General features: G+C 37.4%; 1 protein-coding gene across 1 annotated transcript in view; it reads right to left on the bottom strand.

Moving 5' to 3' along the window:
- kirrel3b (kirre like nephrin family adhesion molecule 3b) overlaps positions 1-4020 on the bottom strand; it is a 223471-nt gene extending 219451 nt beyond the window's left edge. The window contains exons 1-2 of the mRNA XM_077566460.1: positions 3944-4020; positions 3565-3700 (exon numbers count right to left, since the gene is read on the bottom strand). The gene's annotated coding sequence lies outside the window, so the exon portion shown is untranslated. The remainder of the gene's footprint in view (positions 1-3564; positions 3701-3943) is intronic.
- Between the last annotated feature and the right edge of the window lie 16570 nt (positions 4021-20590).

The following is a 20590-nucleotide window of genomic DNA, read 5'->3' on the forward strand; positions in this document are numbered from 1 at the left end:
AATCAAATAAAGCCAAAAACAAGTTAATTATACATGATTACACTTATACTATTGTTATTCTAGTTTATGCATTTTTTAAGGGTCACATTTATTTTTTTCTCTCAAGAGGAAATGCCACTGCAGAAGCAAAAGTCTGGCAGGGAGTAACAAGTAAAATAAGAGGATGCCTGATGCTGCCATCATTTGCTGAATCAATGCTGCAGTCGTCATTGGTTTCTTGAGAAATGGCTTAATTCTATCCTGTTCACAGGCTGACTGTTTACATGGTATGGTTGAAAGGTTTTCGCTCTCATTTGCTGGTTGTGAATGAGTTGCCATCTGCCTCTGAGACTATAGCTTTCAAAACAATCTTCCATAACCACAAGCATATAATCAATAGTAATCAATATGTTTTGAGAATTAGATTCTTGACTCCAGTGCATAATCTTGAAAAGTCTTGTCATACAGCATAGGGAATGAAGCCCTTTGGTATAACATTATCATGACTCCCTTTACTCTTGTAAGGTAAAGTTATGTTCTACAGCAATGATGCCCCCTGAACGTTAACAAGCATTTAGTCCCAAATGAGCCGTCAGGTCTTTATTTTTCCTGTAGAATTACTCACAATGGAGTATGATGTTATAATATACACCTTGAGGTTTCTCTGTAGAATTACCGGAATAAGCAGGAGGACAATAAAGTGGTGGGCACTAAGTAGCAACCTTTCAACCATCAGAATGTATGCAGTTTTGGTGTTTCATTATGTTTATAGTTGGATTGGGAAATGTGTTTACAATATAAAAAAAAAAAGAAAAAGATTAAGGCAGTACGGTGGCCAATTGTTTAGGACATAGGCCTACCCTTCAAATGCTCTGAAGTTGGTTCACGTCAAATCACACGATCAGTTAAAAAGATTTAGCTGGTTTAAGCCTTGCTTATCAGATTGCATACACACTGAATAGTTATTGCCAATGTCACAAAAGTAATGCAGTATATTTGAAATAAGACAAATCAAATCTTCAATCAACTCTAAAAGTCATCATTTTAAGTGATATTTTAAATTTAACTTTCACATAAGTGAACATGTACAGTATGTTAACCATTTTGCATACTTAGTGACTTGCCGTGAGTAGTGGAAATCCAAAAACAATTGATGCTCATGTGAAGTTTTATGACTGCCAATAAATTATTCAAGATGGCAACAAAGAGCTACATGACGCTCATCAACTCACTTCAACAAGTTCCCTCAGCACCAACATGCTACAAAATGAGGCCAATTACTCATTCCTTATTATTATCTTGGCTAAGCATAAAACAGAGTACAGGTGAGTTATTCAGCAAATAACAAAGAACAGATATTGAAATTGCACATTTCAAACCGGGAATGCAAGTGTGGGGGTTCACTTTATGTTATATTCTGCTCCTTTGCTCACGTTGTCAATCGTATTATGCATAGAGTACCGAGCAGCCCTGGCAGAGACATTTTACTGAACGTAAGATGACATGCCTGATTTGCATAAGAGTCCAAGCCTCTTTCATAAATTCAGCGAAATACACAGGTGGAGTGAGTGGAAAATGTCCAATTGTGTCAAAACTGGCAGTTGATGAAAAGTTGGTCTCCAATCATTCTTTTATCATTGTACATTGAAAAGGCAGGGCAGCAGTCTATAGATTTGAGAAATCCACAGCAGTATAAGAACCAATAAGCCATGTAACTAGCAATGTGACTTTTTCAATTCAAGCCTTTGATTACTCCTGAATAGACTCACTTAGGTGAATCAAAATAGGTTTATTGATTCAATTCTTGAAGAATTAACATTTTCCAACAGAAGATGGCATCTTTTGAGAACATCTCACAGGAACCAAAGAGAATGTTCGAGAAAATGGCCAGCCAAGATCTCCGTCTCATTCAGGTTGGAACTCAGTGCCCTTGCACTCTTGGCCGGGCGAGCTCTCAAGACTTGTTTCTGGCTGACCTCAACCAGAACTCTATTTCCAGATCTACTGGCCCAGATGATGACTTTTACCACTTCAGTGGGCACAATCACAAATATAGCAAGTCAGAATGTGTAAGCAGCAGCAGCAGCAGCAGCAGGAGGAGTGGCACCAGTGGCAGTAAGGTGGAGTGTTGAGGAAAAAAAGAGGACAAGTGGCAGTTGAGTGGAATGAGTCACTGTCAGCGAGAACTCTCCATCTGGTCAGTCAACTGAGATTGCAGCACTTCACATTTCATTTTGTCCTGGTGTAAATAGTGATGTCCTCATTGTGCAGCTCATCTGCAGTCCGTGCATCTTACAGAAAAATCATAGTTATAACTTGGTGGGTGTTCTTTTTCTACCTTTAACCCATGATGATATATTACTGCTATCAGCATTCCTACAATGGTTAAGGCTGTCTCCTGACAGCAACAAGGTCTTGAATTTGATGCTCGGTTCTGGCCAAGTGCTGTACGTGTGTACATAATTTTCCTCCCACAGTCCAAAAGTATGTATAGTATGTATGATGTTAGGCTTTCAGTTGCTCATATATATGAATAATCCTTTCTCTAGCACGAGGATACTGTTGTCTACAAATTTAATGGTATGGGGTGCAGGCTAAAAAATTATGATACAGTACGTATCACAATACATGTGCATCGCGATATAAGGCCATCAAGGCGATATAAGGCCATCAAGGCGATACATATCCTGATATTTTACTAATACTTTACATACATTTTTATGAAAACAGTCTTCTGTATACCCAAATAATATTTTTACCATGCTGCATGGCACAAATGTTTTATTTTTCTAATGTTAGCAGCGCTTCCGATTTAACGCCCACATCGTGCCTGGTCGAAATGTGTGCGCACTGCATAGAAAGGTTTCAGAGACACGTCATGAAACTTTTTGAATGAATGTGCAATATCGATTCTGAAGCCTCCGTATCGTGTATTGTAAAGAGGCCTCGCAATGATATATTCTCGTATCGATTTTTTAGTACACCCCTAACAATAACTGACCAAGACTGGAATACATTTAGCTTCTATTAATATCTACTGAATTGTATGATTGCCCGTAGCTCATTACAAAGCTAAAACACAAAACATATTCATGCTAATACTGAGGAGTACAAAGATACCAAACAAAACATTAACTACAATGTAGCCCATCTGATCCCCATGTAATACAGAGAAGGGCCCCGGATTTGTTTATTTATTTTAGGTTGAGTTTTAAAGAGAATTTGTCACAATTACCAGATTGAGAAAATAACTATTTCACTAGAGTACATAGACAAGACACCCAAATATCGAAGTTGTTAAGTTGTGAAAATGTATGATCAAGAGAGAGAGAAAAAAATATTACAATCAAATGACCTTATTGAATGGGGGAAAAAACACAGCTCTTCAAATTGACTTGAATAAGTAAATAAATTGACTCGTATGCAAAAAAAAAAAGACCTTCTCGGAAAATCTCAGTTTCTAAATTGTACAAACACAAACCTATTTTACAATCTAAACGGGCATAAAAAACAAACATACCCCAAAAAAGAATATTGCAGGCCTGAGGTTATTTCTGCACGAATTGTTTAGATGGGAGTACTCACAGTTCTGGTGAGAGGCGGAGAATGCGTGGCACGGTGTGAAGAATCAGCCCTCAGTCCAACCCAGTAGCAGAAAACGGGCTCTCCAGAGGTCCAGCACAGTGTTTTCCAGACTACTCGAAACTGACCACGACTGCTCCTGAATTAATAGGACAGTACTGACTGAGCTACAAGTCAATATACTATTTCGTGTAGCACTAGCAGGAACATTATCATTAGCAGCGACAGCTAACTAACATCACTGTACTGGTAACGCTAATAGCTATTCGCGATTAGCAACAAATGCTAAATCAAACCAAACAGACAGTAGTTTTTTTTTTTTTTAACCAAACGGACAGTAGTTTTTTTTTTTTTTTTAACATAACCAGACAGATGTAATTACCTCTTAGGCATCCAGTATGTACAAACATCCAGTAAAAACGAGAAACAGCTTCACTCTGACAGGTGCTCAAGCATTCTTCTGTCACGCCTACTGCAACAACGTAAGCGTCAATTGTAATAAGACCCGCCCCTTCGATCTCAACGTAACTGACATTGGCTGAACTTGACATTTACCTAACGATAATACAGAATAAATATGATTGACAGTTTGCATAAATTAGGCTGCATTCGTTGCCAAAGAGTGAATATTACGGTAGAAAATGTACATAAACTGAACAAATAAGGAACTCACATACTTATTTGTAACAACTATTCTTTTTAATTATGTATTTATCAACTATTTCTGAACAATTTGGCTCAGTATACACTGGGCTACATATATAATGAACGAATCTATCAACACGGAGCTCTGCCTCATTCTTATATAAACTTAGTAGAATTTGGTAGAAAAATCCACAGAGTTACTTGAAACTAGCGTAATAATTTAATAATAATAATAACAACAATGATAATAATAATAACAATAAACAACTTTGATTTATGCAGTGCCTTTCAAGTGTCCCAAGGATGCATTTAACTAACATATTTAAGAAAATAACATATAGTAATGTTTGCCTTCAAATTCCATTTCCTACTGAATGTCGTGTTACAGCAGTACAACTATTGTTTAATGACAACGCTCTTTAGCTATTGTAAAGAAAAAAATAAGTGGAAAACAACAGGATTCAGTATGGCTTTTCATTCAGAAACAAATTACTGTGCTGTGCAGATAAATATAAGTCAGTTGCAAATATAACCAAATCAGTGACCGCTACTGCCCGATAAGGATCAGATACAGTAAATAAGGATTATTGTCTACTGCAATATAGTTAATGTGGCACTAACTCTGGCCATGGCATGGACATTTATCATTATAATCAACTTAAGGGCCACTAGCGGGGGGCTTTGAGATTGTCTTCTGATATTAATGTAATAAAGACTGTTTTAAAACCTGAAAGTAAACGTGTTTCCTTAATGTAAACAAATTATAATCCACATCCAGGGATTGCAAATGCAAATATCTGACATACAGTGTAGCATTATCCGAGGCACACCATTTATTAACTTGACAGTAAGAGTAGAAGCTGAAAGTTTAATGCTCAGATATTTTAAATCGAAATTGAACTAATCTGTTTTCTATCTTGGTACCTCTCAACTGCTTCTTGGAACACGAAAACAAATGCATTATAAATCACTAGTTCTAATTTATCAGCGATGACAAATGTGTTTAGCAAGATTTTTTGTAAAAGCTTTACACTTCATTTGTGATTTATTGCATTGCTGAAACTTTATCCATTATTTATCATTTTGAAAAGTGACAAAAAAATAATTAAAACTATGTTGTTAGACTTCATATTAGTCACAAATTTAATATGATTACATTCAAATGAGTTTTTTTCTATGACGTGTGGGGAACCAACATCGAGAAAGCATTAAATCCCAAATAAAAAATTATAAATACAAATGTTGATGAATTAAAATTTAATTATATAATTATATTATATTAATGGTTTTCCTAATAAGAAGTAAAGTACTATATATGGTCAATTTTCAGGCACCACATTAAATTTAATGGACGTAGTAATCAGCACACAATAAGAAATTATGTCTAATCAAATTCAACACCTACTCAAGTTCTACTGCAGGCTGAAAAATCTTATGTCATCATCCAACTCTGTGGTAAAATGAAAAAATGTACTGTAAAATGGCAAGAGTGACAACAAAATGTTTTAAAATCTTTGTATAAGAGTTGATGCTCAATATTTTATGAATTGGTATAGCCACAGCAGTTAGCAATGTTTGTGTTTAGATGCGGTAGTTAATATTTAACTTGCATTGAGTGGGTAAATGCCCAAAACTACACTATGAACTCCATATGTATGTCCCCTTGGATATGCGCTACAGATCACATGCATATACTGTATAAAAGGATCTCCTACAACTTCAATCATTTCCCACTAAGCATTTTAAAATTTGTTCCCTCAAGGATTTCCAAAGGATTTTGTTTCTAGAAAGCCTTGATTATACACTGCACATATTTAAGATGCCCTGTACGGGATGAAAACAATGTTCCAATGTTTATCCATAGGTGCATGTTCTTCTTTTTTTTTATCACTCATGTTTGGATCTGTAAAAATACAAAAGCGCTGATGTGACATGCCAAATAAATCTGTCACGTCTTTCCAAAGGATGTTTTCCCAAAAGCTGTGTGGCTTGCCAAAATGCATTCAAGTACATTTCATTCTTCTGTTTTGAGTTATTTCAGTGCCCATTTTGGGTTTGTTTATTTGCTTGTTTTTTTTAACGAGGGAGTACCAACAACTTGTGTGGAATATCACACAGATTTTAATGAAAAAGATTTACAAATCAAATCAATGGCAAACTGCTGAACTTTGGCCAATTGCTGCCTACACATTTTAACACCCTTGCAAATTTACACCAACAATAATGATCCTCACAGTCAATCTTCAAGATTTTGACCGTTTAAGGTCATCTTAGTCCCTTTGTGTTGAAAGTCATAAAAAAAAGATTAACACTGACTAGAATTTTGCATAATTGAGAAAATTGTTGCTTTCGTTATTTTGTTGCTCAGGTGAAAGTGTACATACCGTACGCAACATACAACATCTAGCCCAAGGCAATGTCGCTTGAGTGGGTAGCTGACAAAAACAACGTTGTGCAAGACATGCTTAATTCTGATGCAACCTCTCATTTGGCATATTAATTTATGGAAATACTGATACAAGGCTACAGGCCTATAGCAAAACCATATCCATGTGTATTGTGTGGGACAGAAATACCCTCTTCTAAATTATTATGATATTTAAAAACAAACTATTAAATCACTTAAATGTGCATTCCTAAACTCTATTTAATATATAATTGTGTAGGTGTGTATTATTGATGAATGTGATTAGCGAAATAATTAACATGAACAATGAAACGTGGAACAGAACAGTTTCTCCAGTCGATATCTTACAATTATAAAACAATCAAAATGATACAAGTTGCCGGTTGTGAACCGGTTATTGCTGGCGGCAAAGCAATTAAAGCCCAATAAAAAATTAAAAATAAACTATTCAGTTGTCATGTTCTGGATATCCTTGCGCATCACAAATGATTATAGATTGTCTGTAGAACACTCCCTGCAATCTCGACCCTTTTCAAGTGTATGCTGGAGTGTAGAACTATTACTACTATGTTTGACAGAGCGTCATATTAGAATATACTGTACAACTTTGGTACAACACATTTCCTTTTGATAAACATCATCTTTCAATGGTTTTGGAAAAAAAAAATCTCTACAAAGTTTCTACTTGCTCATTCTGAGATGTATTTTTTACACTACCACAAGCCTACCACAACCTTTTTGTCAACAAACTACCAAGGACATGATGACAGGGGAGGCAGAGACTCACCTGCGTATTAGGAGCAAACAAACAAACAAAACAAACAAAAAAGCCCTTATAATTTCACAAACTTTCTTTAATTTTAGTTCTCTGATCTGTGCTTTATTTTGCTTTTTGTTTTGAATTCAATAATCATGACTTCATTGTTAAAATTGCTACTTTTCCATATTTCCTGTTTATATACGGGCACTTACGAGACAGGAAGTGTGGTAGTGAGCAGCCAGCTTCACCGTACGTACATTGTGCAATATGTTACAAAATATGATCATAAATCATAAGGCATAAAAGTGATGATAATACTTTGAAGTTGGACATTTATTTTGTTGTGTTACTGTGAAAATAACCAGGGTTGTCAGATTGCTGGGATTACATGTTTGGATCAACAGTTATTGTATACCTGACAATCACAGTTAATAAAAATCAAATGTTCTTAGGGCTAACCTTTGAAATTCCATAGTAAGTACTTGGGGTCATTTTTTATCCCACTTATGGAAAAGTGGGGTACCGATACAAAAATTACAATAACTTCAAAACTATAATCATTTTATACAAAACCAATTAGCCTCAAGTCAAAGACAACCTATTTTTAGGAATACATGGAAGATTAAATGATAAAAATGTAAATTGAACAAACAAACAAGAAAAGAAGAAAAATAAAGCCCTGGAGTCATTTTTGACCCCACTTATGCATCTAAGGGTTAAGATGATTTCCTAGTTGAATTTCCTGTGGAGTCGAAAGTTTAACGTGAAAACTAAGATGGCTGTTATCCACACTGGGTACTGACTGTTGGTCAGAGGTGACAGGATTGATGGTCTGGTCCATTGGTCAAGACTAGAAATGAGGAGGTCCTTATCTTGACGGTGGGTGCTTTCAGTATTCAGCTCAGATGGTCTGATGACTACAAGATATGGAAATTTGACAGACTTTAGCAGCGAATGCTCTGTGGGGGATTTCAAGAAGTAGTCAGTTGCTTGAGGGTTTTATGCCATCTGTGTCACCTCACCTGACTGTTCGGGACTCATTCCACGTTTCTGGCTGGGATGGCCAATGTGTTGTGTTGTATTAGTGTATTAATTAAAACTTGAGGGGCTAGCTCATTTGGAAGCAATTTGTATTGAGAGAGATCATCTAAGTACAACAATCCAATCAAAAGCAGGCATCACAAACACACCAGAGTGAAAATAGTATCATCCTGTGATTGATTCCCCCAAGCTGAAGGATAACTTTTCGAAGGTAGGCAATCTGTGAGCAAAGACACAGAATGTGATGCATGACAGCCAGTTCTTTGACTAGCATCATTTGCTCAGAGGTCAGCCACCTTGGAAAGGCAATCTATGGGCAACAACAATGCTGACCACACTGTAAAGTAACTGCTCTTACCCCAGGGCTACATTTTATCTTTGGGGGAGCTCAATAACTTGCCACCGGGGCCTAATTCATGCTGGATCCTACAGGACCTACGAGATTGATTGGACCATTTGATTACATCCCGCACCTCTTTCATGACTGCTCCAAATTCTTCAAATACATCAAACAGTATTGCTTGTGCTTTTATTTCCCATTAAAGTTACTGGCAACTCACTCATATTTTAATTACTCACACAGCGCCACTGAAACTGAGCAGACTCCAACAAATAAATCACAACTTTTGGCTCAATACCGTCTCCACCAATGGCATCAATCCCAAAACTGTAGGGAAGTGAAAGGAAGCTGCATGCCCTGAACAGATGTGTCCACATGCCTCCTTGTCCGACTGATTGAGTGATGATTGTTCATTTTCTAATGCCCTCTAGCTCTTGCTGGGGAAGCATTGTTTCATTAAGGTTGGGAACCTAAACGTAATGGCACAATCCTGCCTTTGTTGATTCGTGTTAACGTGAAAAATGACAGGCTTGCAATGTAATTGAGTGAGTACAAATTCTTTGTTTCCGTACCAAAGTACAATTTTCCAAGTATATGTACTTCTATTTCTGTCAACTCTTCTATTTTACTTAATAAAATTAATAGTTTACTCCAATAAATTTTTCGTTTGAAAGCGCTATATAAATAAAGATGACTTGACTTCACTAAATACCTTTGTTGCTAATCTCTCTCTCTCTCTCTCTTTCTCTCTCAAGCCCCGCCCTCTGAACTGTCGGCTATGGCACTGCTCTGATGTAAACTACACAGTAAATTTGACTCTATTTAGAGTAAATTTGACAGAATTTTGAGTGGGACCAAATAGACTCAGTTTAGAGTAGGCTAATATTTACACTTGTAGGAGAGTAAAATAAAGAATTGTGGGGGGGGGCCCTCAAGGGTTGAGGAACAAACTCACGGTCTTCAGCTTGGGAGACTGCCACACTACTACCTGAGCTATGTCTCTCCTACTGATTGCTTATTTCCAAGAGGAAACCAAAAACAATGTTTTTGGTCTCTTGGATGTAGGAAGAATCCATCTCACACGAGCGATATACTAACACGCAACAGGAGCTATGTAGCTCAGGTTGTAGTTCTGCTGTCTCCCAAACTGAAGGTTGTGAGTTTGTTCCTCAACCCTTGAGTGACTTTTATTTATTTATTTTTATTTATTTTATTCTTTATTTTACTCTCTTCCTTGTGTAAATATGACTCTAAAAATGAGTCTATTTGGTCCCACTCTAAACAGAGTCAAATTTACTCTACAGAATTTACTGTGTAAATAACAACTGCATTGGCCTCAAAAGACACACCGGCCCAGCGGGCATCTGCCCTATATGCCAGATAGCCAGTTGAGCCCTGCACAGGACTGATCATTGCATGTATTTTTAATTTTTGATTTAATGATTTTGTTTTCCTCTTAAAATACCAGAGGAATCATTTGTGTATTCTTGGCTTCAATTGCTAATTAAGCACTGTTTTCTCTTGAGACATGTTCTATGTTTGCTCCTTGGAATTTCATCATGATGGCATGAAGCCTCAATTTATTGGCAATTTAGCACTTGTTTATTGTGTACAAGGGAATGTACGTGTTGGCTAATGGATTTTTTAAATTTTATTTTTACACCACAACAAATATTCTCACACTGTCTGATATATATTTCCACATTCTTTCAGATATTTACAAATACATTAATGAGCTTACACATGTATGTTACAAAAAGTAATTGGAGATCTGTCTCAAAGTTACAGATTGCAGCCTTACCATGTGCAGCCAATTGTATACAAAATGCATGTTATATATACTGTAAGAGTTTACACCAGGAACTGATATGAATTTTTACTTCTATTATTTCTACATTGGAAAAAACTTTTTGAAATCCAAAGAAACTGGAGAGTGTTACACCTTTTCATTCTGCTGAAGCTCGAGTGGGAAGAGGTCAGAAATTGTTCCTTGGGGACAAGGGCAGTTTGACGGATATAAGTGAAAAAAAAGTGAAAGGAAATGAATTGAAAACTTGGAGATGCGAGGGTCGTGGGGTACCAACACTGATTTATTCAGAAGATCATTAGTTCAGACAGGCCAAGGCTCAGGGAACAGGGAGTTCACCCACATTGGGGCTCATTACACACTGACAGGAAACGGACCCTGCCGAGGCCAAAGTGGCCGTCTTCAGGGTGACACTGACTACCTTTACTCAGACAGAACATGAAGGGGCTTCAATCCATGTGGTCTTTTCAAAGATGCCTTATCTGTCTGACTCACACAAAGTTGATCCAGTGGTCTTACTCCCAACCATCCTTAATTGACTATGATTTATGTAAATGGGTAAAAACCATCCCTCATGATGAACTTCAGCACTTGAGGAAACTGTTGGCATGGAACCCTACATCATGTGGAGAAAATGAATAAATTACCATATGCCAAGAATGCACCCAAGCAATGCCTTGGCAGGAGAGGATTTTTTTAAGTGCATTGTGGTTGTTTTTTGGCACAGACATAGGTGAGTTTGGGACAGTGGTCAAGAGACTACCCACGGGGTGGACCTTCTGTCTGGGAATTTGCGTGTGAGTGATCAGCACATTCATAGCGACACAGCATGTAACTGAACAATAGCATCAGTCGGATGGCGAAAAGGGAGCCAATTACAAAGGGGTACGTTGCTGATGGGAGGCGAGCCAATTAAGATGATAAAGCTGAGGGCACCGCGTGAGGAGAAAAACTGGCAGGGCGTACCAGCCTTTGGAGCTAGACCCAATGAGGGAGGAGTGGTGAGTTCTCCCTTAAGCCCACTCAAAAACCCTGCTGGGGTGTGAAGTGGCATCCCAAAGCAACACACACAACAGAGGACTTTATTGGCAGTGCAAAGCCGGTTCATATCTGTCAGCTGTGCTTAAGAGTGACTCGAGATTAGTCACAAACCATTAATTCATAGGAAATTGAGTCCCATTAAACAAAAACATCTTTACCCCTCCCTCTCATCTTCCCAGAAGAACCAGAAGGGAACTTCTCAAGGAAGCCTAATTCTCTGATCTATTATTCATCTTTTTATTCATCTTTCCCTCCTTTTAATAACTTCTAGTGAAATAAAGAAAAAAATCTCATTAAATCATGATCAATCAAAAACAGATCATACCTAGAATAGGTAGCGACAAAGGGTGGAAGTCAGAGTGACATTACGTGCCGGTGACTTTGGAAATATTTGACGCTGTTTTTACCATGCATCCCATAATTAATTCAAAATAAGGAATAAAAAACTTAAAGCTGCATTTCTACTGCCAAGCTTTCTATCTTCTTTATTTCATCTTTTTCTGACATCTAATAATTGACTTGATATCCAAGAACACAACTCCAAGTCAACTGGCCCCGAATTCAAAGTTTGGTGGTGAAACAATACTCAGTCGCCTATGTGTCACGCGTCATGCTATTTTTTAACACAGGGTACCAATCTACAGATCAAATAATTCTTCTAGTGACTATGTTTACATGCAGTCAATAATCTTTTCAAAATCCGAATATTGGCAATATTCAGGTTTTGAAAAGCCATGTAAAAGCGCAAAAACCCGAATACAGTAAGTCTGTGCTGTGCGTCTGGCGCGCATCAAACCTCAAATAAGCAAGCGGACAAACGACAAAATTCAGACGCATCACAGAACTACTTTTTTGAAGTGAGGAGGAAACTGACTGTTTTATCAGTGTGGTGAGTAACATGAACATTATGTGATTTATTGACAGTAGAAAGTAAGAAGGGGAAATGACTCCCATCCATGGTAAATGGTAAATGAAAATATATTGTAATTGAAATAACATGTTCAAGTAATACCACTGTGATTGTGTGAATACAAATGTGAATGATTGCTTTGTAAATGCATACAGCAGTTCTTAATACAGATGTTGTTGTTTAAAAAAAAATCTCATTAGGTAATGCAGGTGTACGGTTAACGTAAAGTATTTAGCCAGCCGTTTAAGTATTTTCTTCACATCCCTGATCTAAGACAGTGGGCACAAGCACATTTATACACTTCCCCTAAATTGAAAAAGGGCTAAACCAAATTAAATTGAAAGCTAATGAGGCTTGACTCAATGTCAGCTATCATATTTCATGTTATTCATGGTGAGGTCAACTTTGTCCTTTAAGAGCAAAGACTTCCTGAATATGTGAGATATTTTTAGATTGATGAATTCTGACCGTGAGAAAAAAAAACATGATTTACTGGTAAACAAATAAGATAATAAACAAAATCAACCTTTTCCGCTTCAATGAAAGGTTTTGCAATAAACTCTGAGTGTTTCGAAAATGTTTGCTCATCAAAGTTTGTTTTGGATATAGACTCAGTTCCTAGGGAATACTTTCACTTAAATGATGGCCTCTGATCTGATCAGTACCATCCACCATTTGATTAAATGAATGCCACTTCCTAAGTAATCTTTTCTTTTTTGAAAAAGTGATACTACTAGGAAGCGGTAATTATTTTTATCTGATTCCACTATGTGCCATAGTAGATATCTTTACCACAACACACACCATCCATACACTAAAGAAGGCATCCGTAAAATAAAATTGCTGATGGATTTAAGTTTTAACTGCACCAAAATAATCAAAAGAATGAGCAGTAATAAAGTTAGACAGGATTTTGACAAGCAAGCCATTGTTTTGAAAAGCCTGTTTATTTCTGCCACCAACTACTGTATACTTTGCTATAGGAAGCACAGACTTCCATCTTGACTTGAGCTGATCCCCCACCCCCGTTTCTTTTGCCTTGTCGTGATGGCCAGGAGAGGTGACTGCTAGCCCGAGGCCGCCTCTCAGATATGTATGGAGCTGTATGAACTTTGCACGAGAACAGGGAATGGCTGGAAAATGTCACACCGTCGCCTGTGTCCTGAGTAAAAAGCGTTTGACAACGGCTGTATACGACGAGCCTGAGTGTGTCACGCACATCAGACCTCACCCTCAACACTTTCTCAAGAAGCGATCACATTTTTACTTCAGGCGGCTGTATATTTTCATATTTTTTTAAATGGCACTGTCACTCATTCAGTAGCCATATGGTGAGGTTTTTATGACATTGCCTTAAGATAAAATACAAGGGTCAAATCTAAACTTTTTGAAACCAGCACAAACAAATCTATTATAGAATGATATAAGTATATATAATCAGAAAGTGTGAATTCTTTAAGTTGATGTGGATACATATATTAGTAATGTAGTTGTATGGGCCCTTTACATAAATCCACTACTTCCTGAACTCAGTACTACTCCTTCATTTCCTGTCTTTCATGATTAGACAAACTGATTAATCCAGGTGTGCCTGACCTCAGTGACCACGACGACAATGGTCAGACTCACCTGGATTAATCAGCATGTCAAATCCTGAAAGACAGGAAATGAAGGAGTGGTACTGAGTTCAGGAAGTAGTGGATTTGTGCAAAGAGCCCAATGCGGTTATTGTATACCTGTAGAATCTAATGAGATGCAATTGAATCATTAAAAAAAAACAAAAAAACACTTATATAAAAGCAAGTTGTAGGGTGTACTATATTGTAAATTAGCAGCAAATATTTTTAATTTCAGAGTATTACGTTTTGGTCAGAGGGGGATATTTTTAAAAAGTCAAAATATTTTATTTGACTAAATAAATTCAGTAGGATTTTTTAATTTGTTTTCCTGCTTGTTTATGTCATTTAATATTAACACAAAAAATAATAATTTTCACTTAAATAATCTATAATGATGTATGTCAAGCAAAAATGTAACAAGCTGAAGGAGTTTCAATTTGAGCTCACAAAAGCATTTTGACATTGAAGTGTTATTTTTATCTCAACCGTGTTCTTGTTGCAAAGATGTCATTATGATTTTAGCTTAAGGTAGGCGATCCCAAGACCCAGATGGTCACTTCTGCTAAAATTAACTACTGGAATGAATATTGCACTCATTAGTGTCTTGTCATATCGCAAGTTTGCGGATCGAGATTAATGACTTGTAATAATGATGCATACCTGTATAGTGACATTCACATCAAGGATATTTAATCAAGCTTCTCCTTCTTTGTTCTCTGGGAGTTTTGTAATTGGGATGCAGATTGTCATAGAGCGTTTTCAGTATAATACATCATGTGTCTTACAAAGGCATATTATAAGACAATAACAGCACTAGATATTAATGAGATATGCATTAATCTCACTTTTACTTGCCAACGATATGAAGCTTATATCTGAATCATTGTTATTTGTAATTAGGGGTGTTAGAAAAAATCTATTTGGCAATATATCGCGATATTACAGCGCGCAATTCTCGAATCGATTTTCTAACATGTGTGTGTCTTGCTCAAGAACGCCACAGCCGTGTGTCCAGGCAATGTTGAGGGTGGATGATCCTTACGGTCCCCACAGTGGTTGGTTTGGTTGGTTGTTGGGATTGGTGTTGAGGTTGGGTTGGGTTGGGTTTTGGATGGATGGATGGATGGATGGACAACGCCACACTGAAGTCAGAAACGGCTGGATGCAGCAGTCAGTCATTTCAAAGCAAAGCGTGTCCTGCCTAGAACTCTAGTGTGATTCCTATAAAGAAAGAGAGAGAGAGAGAGCTGCTGTCTGCCTCTCCTCGTACTTTATCTGCGGTTTAATGCAACCTGCACAACTAAATATTTAACACACAAATATTAAATGCATTAGCCTGACTGCAGACAATCACAATGCATATTAAAAGTGTCTGAAAGCATTGTATTGGAGATGTGAAGCCAGACAGAAGAAACTCTTGCTAGTAGTTTCTCTGTAGTAGTAATGAGCCTGATTTAAAAACTTAATTTGAGCCTGATTTAAAAAGGTTGGCCTCATTTGACTTTTCGCTTTAAATTTTGGTAACCATCTTCCCATTGACATTGCATGCAGTTAAAAAAAAAAAAGTTAAAATGTCAAACCATTTTACATCCCAACAAAATGTGTTATACTTTTTAGCCAATTTAATAATATACTTGGATGGTTTTCCCTGTTAAAACCTGATTTAATAAGATTTTTTCTAGACCTAAATGAAACCCCATCCTTTCACTTACATAAAGTTCAAATATGATAAATTTTCACTTTTGTTGGTTAATTCCATTGTTTGTAGCCGAATCACATAAATATGAGATTCCAGAGAGTTCACCATTTTATGTAGGCTAACAAAACCAGCACTTTGCAATTTTACACATGTGATGATCTCATGTTAAACTGACACTTATTTTAAGGGCCTGCAAAAAAACAGCACTGGGAGCCATCAACTACATAAAGACAGAGCTCCCTTGAGTCTAATTTTTGAGCGCTTTTCAACCATACAAGGCCCCGGATAAGCAATGACCCTGTCCCTGGGAAAGTCCACATGATTTAGAACCCCGTCTACTGAACCAAATGAGAGAATATGGCATTTCTAAACAGGAACTAAGCATTGTTATCAATTCTGTTTTCCTATCTTTATATTGTTGGGGTTTAATCTCATTCCAACTGAAATAACCCAAGGCATGTTTCTTTGTGGGTGAAAATAATCAAAAAGAAAAAAAGGACTGTCAGTAATATTTTTCCTTCACACTTACAATCACTACGCTCTTTAGATATTGCTCTCTTTATCTCATTGCCGGTTTGCGTTTCAGTGCATTATTTTTCTAATGCAGATTATTTTCAATTATTTGCAAGGGTTCATGCTGGCTATGGAGCTTTTAGACTAATCCACCACAAAGCCAGCAATAACCTGTCAGTTCATCCTAGTCAAACAACCATCTTACCCCATCACCACCAGCCCCCATCCATCTTAACCAAATATATAAATGTGACACGTTCAGTACTTGAGTAGAATTTTACTGGTGTAAAAATGACTGAATGGGAAAAATACTCATTCAGTAATTACCCGAATCAAAGTTTTTAAGTACAGGCTAAAAAATGTGTAAAAGAGTAAAAGAAAGAAGTATTAATTTTATTATTTAAAAAAAATACTGGATATTTGCTCCTCACATAATTTAACTTGAAGGCTATTAACCTTGAAAGATCATCACTAAACATAAGTTGTGCATTTTTTAAACATAGACATTAAATGTTACAAGCTTGATATACATGCTAGCTGTTCAATACAAACTCTATTTAGACACTTTCACAGTTTCTCTGTGTAGTGTCTTGTCCCTGAGTTGAGGTGATTTTATGTAAGCTACAATGTACTTTTCACATTTTCATATTGACATTACATAATGTACTGTAAAGTTATTCCCAGTACCCTAGTTGTAATTGTATGACATTGTGTGTAACCTTATACAGCACCGTTGACACAGAGCCAGTCAGAAGCAAGGATGTAGGGGACAGAGAGGAACACATCAAATCAGTGGCGGAGTGACGTGTGCTTCAACAATTTTAATCACTATCATGCATTTAAAAAAATGTTTGTTGTTGTGCTAATAATTACATAAAAACATAGCAGAGATGACAAATCTGGGTCCAGCTCCCTTCTCTACTCGCGTTTAAGAGTCCCTGTTTGTCATGGCCATAAAAGCTATGAGGTCTTCCTTGTATCATATAATTTATAAACATTATCTAAAAATGTGTTAAAATATTGCAACATCACTCCTGGTGGACATATACAGCAAATGGGGTATCTTACATTTGCTCTAATTAGCCTAATATTTGTCTCACCTAAAATTGCAGATACGCTGGTAATTTGTATTCTTCCACCTCTCCATTGCCCGAACATGAGGAATTAAAATGGGATCCTTAAAAGTGCATTGTGCAGTTTAAAAGGTAATATTAAAGCTTTTTCCCAATCATGCATGCTGCGCCAATGCCCAGATGAGTTAGAAGAGCCCTGACTGTTTTACTCTAACTGCACCTATCAGCGTTTATCTTCCCTTTATAGTAGAGTGTACGGACCCTCACACTCCACAGTTTCTTTGGGGAGGGGAAGGGAGGGGCGGAGTTTCTCTTACCTCATTTGGAGTCATGTCATCGTTTGTCAACAGTGGCTGCCACTTTAAGATCGTGCACGTACTCGCACGCGCACCATGAACAAGCCTGACACAGATGTTGCAGTTACGCTTTGGGCCAGAGGTGGCAGTCACGAGTAAAAAAAGTGACACTGCACAAAGATCCTTTAAGGGTCAAAAAAGGCTTAAGACTCCTCATTACACATGGAGGTCTCCATTGGTTTTGGGGAGTTTACTCATCCTGGGCACTGGAAACACACACCGCTGCCTGACTTTGCTTGTACCAAGAGTTGTCAAGAACAGGATGTCAGACAGACACACACGAAGTAAATGGATTTATATTAAATAAAAAACGCCAATAGAAAACAAATGACAAACATTTAATTGAATTTAATGGCACAATATTTTCCCACATTGAAATGTGACAATAAAAAAGCAGCTCTTAGAAAGCAAATTATGTCTGATTCCCCTCCAACACCCAATAAGCTGGTGATGATGATAAGAACAGATGGGGAAGCAACAAAGGATGCAGCGGTGTCTGGATTCTTAGATGCTACTTCAATCAAGATTAACACGTTCAAAAACACATTACACAGAGAGTAAAACGGAATTTCAAAAATATAACATTTTACACATTTAGCATGTTCTGTGAGCATCAACCTTGACATAACCATCTGTGCCCATTATTTAAGACACTATATAAATATTGTTCTTCTTTCCCCCATATCCGAGGGGAGAAAATAGTATTTCATTTCTGAAACCGTTTTCACTGATAATGACATTGACTTGACATTGTGAAAGACAATATTTTAACCAGCAACTAAAATGTCCATCATGATGAGGCTGGTTTTGATCCCTCTCAAATGACAGATTAGATAACTAATCCTGCTTTATGAAAATGTCATTCATATGCAACATGATGATATTGTCTGCCTGACTGAGAAGAGCTAAAAATGAGTCACACATAACTTTATACTGAACAGTTCGTGTATAGCAACTCGATCAGCATTTGCAGGAAACGTTGCTTTTTTTTTGTGCGGATTGTTTTTATTTGAACCTCACTCTGTCAAAAAAACAAAACAAAAAAGACAAAAAACAAATCAATACAGCTTGTTTGGCCATCCGAGAGCTGTACAGTTCTGCCTCAATGGCAGCCTCCTACCATGCGTGCATGCTTTCATCTCCCTGCCTTGTGCTGCTGCCATACCTTCCCCGTTGGTTATTTTTAACCTCGCTTCACTTGTTCTTATTTGGGCCAGATGGAGTCTGCCCTGAAGCGTGTGTTTGGGGCAAACCTGCCCTCCTGGTTAGCCTCTCTCACTAGTGGAATGAGGCCTGTCACAAGGCATCAGGATGACTCATCTCAGGAGGATGCGTGAACACATCATTTCCACTGACTTCTGTGTGAGGGGTGATCTTCCATGAACAATATTGTTCTCGTTGGAAGCTCACATTTGGACAATTTATCATCCAGCCTTTGACACTAAAACGACAATGTGAGAAATACGGAAGTACATTGAAATGTGATTGCACTTTCACTGCCATTCAGAGGGATGACAATATTGTAACAATGGGATTCATTTATTTGTATAATTGTCGTTTTCATTTATTGAATGTGTCTCTCTTCACCTTGAATTCAAAACGTGTTATGTTCTTGTATTCCGAGACAGTCCTCAAACAAATACGACCACATAGGTCGTTTTGAAAAGGTGCCAAATTACGAACAAGTATGATGTGTTTTAGTTTAGTGACCTCCATCGGCCATGTTAAATAGCGCGAAAATGCAAAACTGAGACTCGAACCTGCTCCATCTGGTCAAAACACAAGTGTTTATCTGACTGAGCTATTTGTCCTGTGATTATTTTAGTGTTGACTACATATTTTCTTAGTGTTGACTGGATGTTTTCTAACGGTCTACAACCTCACTGTGCCATTTCCTTTTTTATTTATTTATTTATTTATTTTTCTGTGCCATTTCCTAATCGCAACCATTAGTGTCCCATGTAATGACGTAACGTGTACTATACAACCTCACTGAAAGCCTCATCCTAACCCCAACCATTAGTCCGTGACGGCGAATTGACATACATGTCAACACTAAAAATTAACCCTAAGATCATTTTTGGACTGTTAGCCCAGTAAGTTAGACATTAGGCTCCCAAAGAAACGATCCAGGTTTGACTCTCAGTTTTGTATTTTTTCACGATTTAACATGGGCGATAGAGGTCGCTAAATGAAAATACGTGACACTTGGTCGTATTTTGGTGCATGGTAAAACTACCAATATGGTCATTATTGTTGGGGGACTTGTTGTGTCTTCTTCATCTCCATGCATCTTTTTTTTTTTTCTGGAGAGCTCAGTATTGCTCATTCGGTAATTTTACCGATTTGACATGTCATCATCATTGCTCTCTCTTTTTTTTTTGTATGTGGGTGACGATGTGTATGTGCGTGTGTGCGTGCGTGCGAGTGTGTGTGTGTATTCATTAGTTCACCTAAAACCTATTAAAAAATCCCATACCGTTCACCTAAACCGAACACTTCCAACCAGAGTCGTGAGGCCGTCAGAGACCCGAGGAAGGACCAAAGAAAAAAAAGGAAAGTGAAATCCAGCACCGATCAGACACCACCCACCAGGCCACCAACCAGAGTCCTTCACCAACCCCAGAAACATCTAAATTCCAACAAATCAGGGAGACCTCAAGAGACCAAAGGAGAGACTGAGGAAAGGAAGGAAGGACAGACGAAGCAGAGTGAGATCCACAGACATCAGCCTCCACCGATTCAATGACCTGAGGAAGAAGCATCTCCATGCATCTTTTATTTATTTATATATTTTTTATATATATTTTTTTTTTTG

This window comes from Vanacampus margaritifer, chromosome 5 (genome assembly GCF_051991255.1).
Source record: "Vanacampus margaritifer isolate UIUO_Vmar chromosome 5, RoL_Vmar_1.0, whole genome shotgun sequence".
Lineage (NCBI taxonomy): Eukaryota > Metazoa > Chordata > Actinopteri > Syngnathiformes > Syngnathidae > Vanacampus > Vanacampus margaritifer.